The following is a 7,128-nucleotide window of genomic DNA, read 5'->3' on the forward strand; positions in this document are numbered from 1 at the left end:
CATCACCACATTCCCCCTTTCTGTCTCTGCAGCAGAGAACAAATTCAATCTTTTCTCAATTTCTTCCAATGAAGCCCCAATAACCTTCACTGATCTCCTGTTGCACTGGGTGCTGAAATGTCCTTTCATTACCTTTGTACATCCATCTTACCCACCTGTATCTCATTAGAGTTTGGTCATTGTTCCTCTCATGTTGATGTTGCTCATGTTTCTGTCAGGTCAAGTCAGGTCTCACAACTGCCTTGTAGATACCTGCTTTCAGTCTAAACACCATTCTTCTATTATGTAACACTCCACTGCACTTATTCCAATATTTTCTTAATCTTTCATAGGATGTGGGCATCACTGGTGAGGTCAGTGTTTATTGCTCAAGCTTATTTCTATGGAGAAAATGGGTGAGTTTGCCGTCTTCCTGAACTAGCGCAGCTCATGTGCTCTAAGTGTACTCCTAGTGCTGCTAGGGAAGCAGTTACAGGATCTTGACCCAGCAACAGACAATGAACAGTGATACAATCGGTTCTGATATAATGCAATAGTTCTATCCTTGTGCGATAGCACCTTATAAGAGAATTGTGCAATAGTAGCGCCAGTTAAACCAATGGGGTTGGAACTGTGTTATAGCCAATACAGGTAAGGAAAGCTCACATTTTACAAATAACGGTCTACCTTCTTCAATTGCACTACAGCCAATTCACATTGATAAAACGTGTGTTATACCAGAACGACCTGTAGAGTTTGAAATGTTGTCACCCGCCCTTGCTGTTTACGGCCTGTGGGTCAGAAAGTCAAGCATCCAGTGGGGGGAACAGAGTCCTGAGTCTTGGAGTTTGGAGGTGAGTTTGGTTAGAATCATGGTGCTGAAGGTGGAGTTAAAGTCAATAAATAGGAATCTGACATATGAGTCCTTGTTATCCAGATGTTCCAGGATGACCGTCTGCCATGGACAGTCACCTATTGTTCCCAAGAATATTGGATTTTACTCCATGATGCCCCAGTGGGCTCACTTTGTTGTCTGTAGAAAGCAGAGAATTGTAATTTTATTTTCAGGTGGGGCAGGATCATTTAACAAGGCTAATTAGCTCACTTTGCAACACACTGACAAATCATGATAAAGTTTTGCCAACTGCATTCCAAAATAAATATTGCCTCTTAAACATCAAACAGAGGGGAAAGTGTAAATTTTACATATTTCACTAACAACCAATCCATAACTGATACTACTTATTTGTGGGATAAGTAGAATGCCTTTCTGGTTTGACGTGAACATTGATGAGCACTACTTGTGTTGCTGCTCAAAATAACACCCTAAGTTTCTAAATCTTGAAAAATGTGATTAATGTGTTAGTACCAGGACCCATTTGAGAAACAATCAGATGTTGTAAGGACAAGACCAAAGGGCTGAAAGAACGTCTTGAATGTGGAGAGGATGTTTCCACTTGTTGGTGAGTCCAGAGGTAGTACTGTTTTAAAACAAAGAGATTGGACTTTTAGGACAAAGATGAGGTTTCTTTTCTCTCAAAAGGTTGCGTGGCTGCCTCTGAAGGTGGTGGAGACAGAGTCACAGATGCATACCTTCTTGTTATGAAAGGGAATCAGAGACTATCAGCGTCAGATGAGAATGTGGGATTCGAAACAAATGGATCAGCTATGATCTTTTTGAATGAAGGAACTGGTTTTTGGGGCTGAATTGCCCATCGTTTTGTTCCTGACTCATATGTTTGTCTGTTCGTCATCTGGTGATCTTACAATGCATTAAAACAAGACATTGAGTGTATTACATTTTTAAAATTATTAAAATGGTAAGGAAGAAGAATGAGCACAAATCTAACCACAGTGTGTGCAACTTGTAGCAAATGGGATATGATATTTTAGTGAAATTTTAGACTGTGGGGAGAAAGTGTTTTGAAGGACACAATGATCCTCTCTAACAAAGACCAGCCGTAAATAGCCGCAATTGGGAACACTGGGAAAGCATTATTCAGTGTTTCAGGAGGTGATGGTGTAATGGTGATGATACTGTATTGATAATTCAGACACTTTGACTAATGTTTTGGGTTGAAATGAATCCCACTGAGCCAATTGCTAAAAATTCCATAAATTGCACAACCACTTGCAATAAGAATCCAGTCTATAATTGGTGACCATATAACTGTTGTTGACTATTGCAAAATATCCATCTGATTCAGCAATGCCTTTTGGGGAAGGAAGGAAATCTGCCGTCCATACCTGGTGTGACCCACAAGTTGCTCCACACCCACAGCAATGTGGTTAACTTCTAACTACCCTAGGGGCAATTAGGGATGTGCAATAAATAGCCACTGATGTCCACATCCCATGAATGAATGGTTTAAAATGGATTTTTATAAATGATCTAGGGTAATTTTCCAAAATGTCTCCAGAAACATTACCTCTTTAAGACCCAGGAAGGAAATACCATAAATTAATTGGGTTCCTCTGACCGAATTACAAATGAACTAACTTTGCCTTTATCTGGAGTACAACGTAAATCATTGATCTCCTTGTTTAAGGATGGATGGTGATGTATTAGAAACAGTTCAGAGGTTTACTAGACTGATATCAGCAATAGGTAGCTTGAGATATGAGGAAATGTTGTATCCACTGGAGTTTCGAAAAGGTGCCTTGATTGAAACATATACCATCCTGAGGGGCAATGACAAAGTAGATTTAGGAAGGATGTTTCCTCTGTCGGGGGAATGTGGGCCACTGTTTAAGAATAAGGGATGGCAAATTTGAGATAGAGACAGGAGGCAACTGGTGCTCTCTTTCTGAAATGGCAATGGGAAAAAGAACCTTTGAGGAAGTAGTTAAATTCTTGATGAGAAAAAGTGAAAGGTTATCAGAGGAAGAAGGAATCAGATCAGCATTGATCTTAATTCAAATGGTGGGGCAGGTCTGAGGAACCTGTTCCTAATATGAATGACTGTACATCTGCAATGTAAAATTGGAAGAATTATGCAAATGAAATCAGCAAATACAATAGCTCTTGTTAAAGGAAAGTTGGTAATCAAGCACAATGAATGGATTCAGTTTAATTCTGTGGGCCAAACTGAAAATAAAATATGATATGGAGATACCGGTGTTGGACTGGGGTGTACAAAGTTAAAAATCATACAACACCAGGTTATAGTCCAACAGGTTTAATTGAAAGCACACTAGCTTTCGGAGCAACGATCCTTCATCAGGTGATAGTGGGGGGCTCAATCCTAACACAGAATTTATAGCAAAAATTTACAGTGTGATGTAACTGAAATTATACATTGAAAAATTGATTGTCTGTTAAGCCTTTCATCTGTTACAATACTGTGATAGTTTCATTTCTTTCATGTGTAAATCACAAAACCTTTTTTTAAGTTGCATTCTCGGGTTAGCTGTTAACAATGGTGATAGCTAGACAATATGTTGAAGGTGTTGGCCCCCTGTGTTCTCTGTCTATGCCATGATGTTTAGATTGCTTCTAATCTAAAAAGTGAGATAACAGAGTCTTACATAAATTCATGCAGTTTTTGAGCTCAGAGTTCTATGAATGCATGCAGTTTTTGAGCAAAGTACAATGTAACTCGGCAAGTACAAATTCACCCCACAAAATATATGTGTGCATGTGGTTCTTTGTCTGTCTGTGTATGTGTCTCTCTGGGGTGTGGATTGTGAGTGTGAGAAAGTGTGTGTGTGTGTGTGTAGCGAGTGCAGAGTGTCTTAAGTCTGTGAGGGAGTGCATGTGTGAGTGTGGGAGTGTTTGTGCCTATAAGGGTGTGTGTGCGCGTCTGTGTGTACCTGAGTCATAGAACATAGAACAATACAGCGCAGAACAGGCCCTTCGGCCCTCAATGCTGTGCCAACCTGTGAATTATTCTCAGCTCGTTCCCCCTACACTATCCCAAAATCATCCATGTGCTTATCTACGGATTGTTTAAATCTTCCTAATGTACACCTCTATTCGAAGTGTGGTCTAACCGGGGCTTTATAGAGGTTCAGCATAACCTCACAGCTCTTAAACTCAATCCCCCTGCTAATGAAAGCCAACACACCATACACTACCTTAACAATACTAATCAACTTGGGTGGCAACTTTGAGGGATCTAAGGCTGGGGACCCAAAGATCCCTCTGCTCCTCCACACTGCCGAGAATCCTGCCTTTAACTCTGTAATTGGCATTCAAATTCGACCTTCCAAAATGAATCACTTCACACTTTTCCACAATTTCATCTGCCACTTATCAACCAGCTCTACATCCTGTCAATGTCCTGTTGCAACCTACAACAGCCCTCCACACTATCCACAACTCTACCAACCTTCATGTCATCGGCAAACTTACTAACCCACCCTTCTACTTGCTCATCCAAGTCATTTATAAAAATCACAAAAAGCAGAGACCCAAGAACAGATCCCTGCGGAACACCACCGGTCGTGTCCGTGTGTATGTAGAGTGTGCGTGTGTAGTGTGTAGTGCAATGGTGATCACCTGTAATGTGACATGAACCCAAGGTCCCGGTTGAGACCCTCCCTATGGGCACCGAACTTAGCTATCAGCCTCTGCTCGGCTACTTTTCTCTGCTGCCTGTCTCGAAGTCCACCTTGGAGGATGATCACCCTAAGGTCTGAGGCTGAATATCCTGGACCACTGAAGTATTCCCCAACTAGGAGGGAACCCTTTTGTCCGTTGATTGTTGTGTGGTGCCCATTCATTCGTTGTCGTAGCCTTTGCTTGGTTTCCCCATTTTTCTTGCATCTATTGTTAAATACCCATTATCAAGGCATTGATTGCATCAGAAAAAGCATGCATCAAATGGACTATGTTGCAAGGATCTGGTGACTAGCTGCTTTAACTGCGGTGCTGAAGTATGGCTTAATGTTCAAATCATCTAATAATGTAGCAATGGTCAGGATGTACCTCTGCAATTAATACACCCACTCCAAACAGTGTCACAAACTCTGTACTTCCCATTTTAAAGGATATGTAACATTCTGATAGGTAGCATACCTTAAACCTATAAATGACTAATAGTGTGGCATTGGAAGAGCACAGCAGGTCAGGCAGCTTCTGAGGAGCAGGAGAGTTGATGTTTCAGGCAGAAGCCCTTCATCAGGACAGGTGCTCCTGCTCCTCAGATGCTGCCTGATATGCTGTGCTTTTGCAACACCACACTTTTCGACTCTGATCTCCAGCATCTGCAGTCCTCATTTTCTCCTACAAATGACTAAACCAATCAATACAATTAAAATAATACTGAGTACTCTTACACATGGTAATGGAAGATGTACGGGCACTAATTGCACTGTTACACAGCAAACTCTCTTCTCTGAACTCTACCAATCTTCCATTTTCTATCTAACAGACTCCTCCCGCAATGCTACTTATACCCAGTGTGGAGCAGCTTCACGGTTCTAAACCCCTCCCACACCGCAAAATTTAACAGAAATTTTACTAAATTTTGTCAAATCCGCACACGTACTTTTTGTAATTTTTCTCATGAATAATAAGCATCTTAAAATGACCTGACTATGGGATAATGGTCAATAAGCTCTATAGCTCTTTTCCACTAGACCAGCTCATCCTGTAAAAGAAAATGAGAACAGGATTAAGCCATTCAGCCCATCGAATAGCTCTGTTTTTAAATACAATTATAATCAAACACCAATTCTTTTACCTATACTATCCCCATAACCCTTTACAACATTGGTATTCAGAAATCTATCAACCTCAACTTTAAACATACTTTGATTGAATTCAGAGCTGAAAAATGTGTTGCTGGAAAAGCGCAGCAGGTCAGGCAGCATCCAAGGAGCAGGAAAATTGATGTTTCGGTCATAAGCTCTGTTCCCACAGCCCTCTCCAGTCAAACATTTCAAAGATTCACAAAGATTCTGAATAAGCTTTGAAACAGAAATTGCTGGAGAAACTCAGCAGGTCAAGCAACATTTCAGGACAGAAAGCAAAGTTAACAATTCTAATCCTCTGATCCTTCTTTAGAACCTTCTCGTGTGTTTTGATTTACTGAAAGAAATTAAAAAATTCATATTAAAACTAAGTTTTAACGAGTTTAACAATCATCATTAATGAAGTTTTTTCTGGAATAAAATCATAAATTGTTTTCAAGGAAGCCAGGTTGATGGATCCTTTCATGTTTAGTCTAATGAAGAGATAGTATACGATGGGCCATATTGGGAAGTGGGTGAAACAATTAAATTCATATTGTGCAGCAGTGTGGAGAAAGAGAATGCAATCTTGCCATCTGAGTTTAACACCATCAACTTCTGCAAAGCCTGAGGGACCCACTGTCCTTTGAGGTTTATAGGTTACAAAGACCAGTGATATATTTTCATCCAGGGCTTTAGGGAAATTTACTGTAGGCTATCAGAATTAGCAAATAAAATACCTCACAGCACTATTCCCATGAAGAGAAGTGTTCACTCCAAAGTCCTAACCAATTTCCATCCAACATCTACCATTAACATTGACAGCATTTCAAGCCACACGTTAGTTCTGAAGCACTTTTGGACTTCTGGACATGGTGTAAGCAGCTTTAATTTTTGTGCAAACACTTGCATTGCAATGTGACTTCTAATGAAGTGTATATCATTTTAAAAAGTATAGGGATTATTCGTGCTAGGAGAAAGTGAGGACTGCAGATGCTGGAGATCAGAGCTGAAAACGTGTTGCTGAAAAAGTGCAGCAGGTCAGGCAGCATCCAAGGAACAGGAGAATGATTCCTGCTGCCATATTGAATGCCAGTGTGTGGTCAATCTTCAAGAACCTCCAACCTGAATGGGTTTTGCTTCCAAAAAGATGCAGGATACCTCATGCAGCAATGCTTATGTTGGCCCTTTTCCCTTGGATATCATGGTATTGAAGAATCCAACAAAAATTACAGTTAACAATGACATACTAATATTGTGTTCCTTGGGCATGTAATATTTGGGCTAGCATTAAACTAGCATGTTACACAGAGCAGGATGCTTCCCAGTAGCAGATCATGCCTCAAATGATCCAAAAGCAAAATGGGATTGGATACCTTATACCCTCAGATCACTGTATTGAGTTTATCTTAGAAAGCTACAGCAATTTACTGACTGTGAGATATAGCAACAATTGTGGAACTGTTCCACTCC

Source organism: Hemiscyllium ocellatum, chromosome 14 (assembly GCF_020745735.1).
Source record: "Hemiscyllium ocellatum isolate sHemOce1 chromosome 14, sHemOce1.pat.X.cur, whole genome shotgun sequence".
Classification (NCBI taxonomy): Eukaryota; Metazoa; Chordata; class Chondrichthyes; order Orectolobiformes; family Hemiscylliidae; genus Hemiscyllium; species Hemiscyllium ocellatum.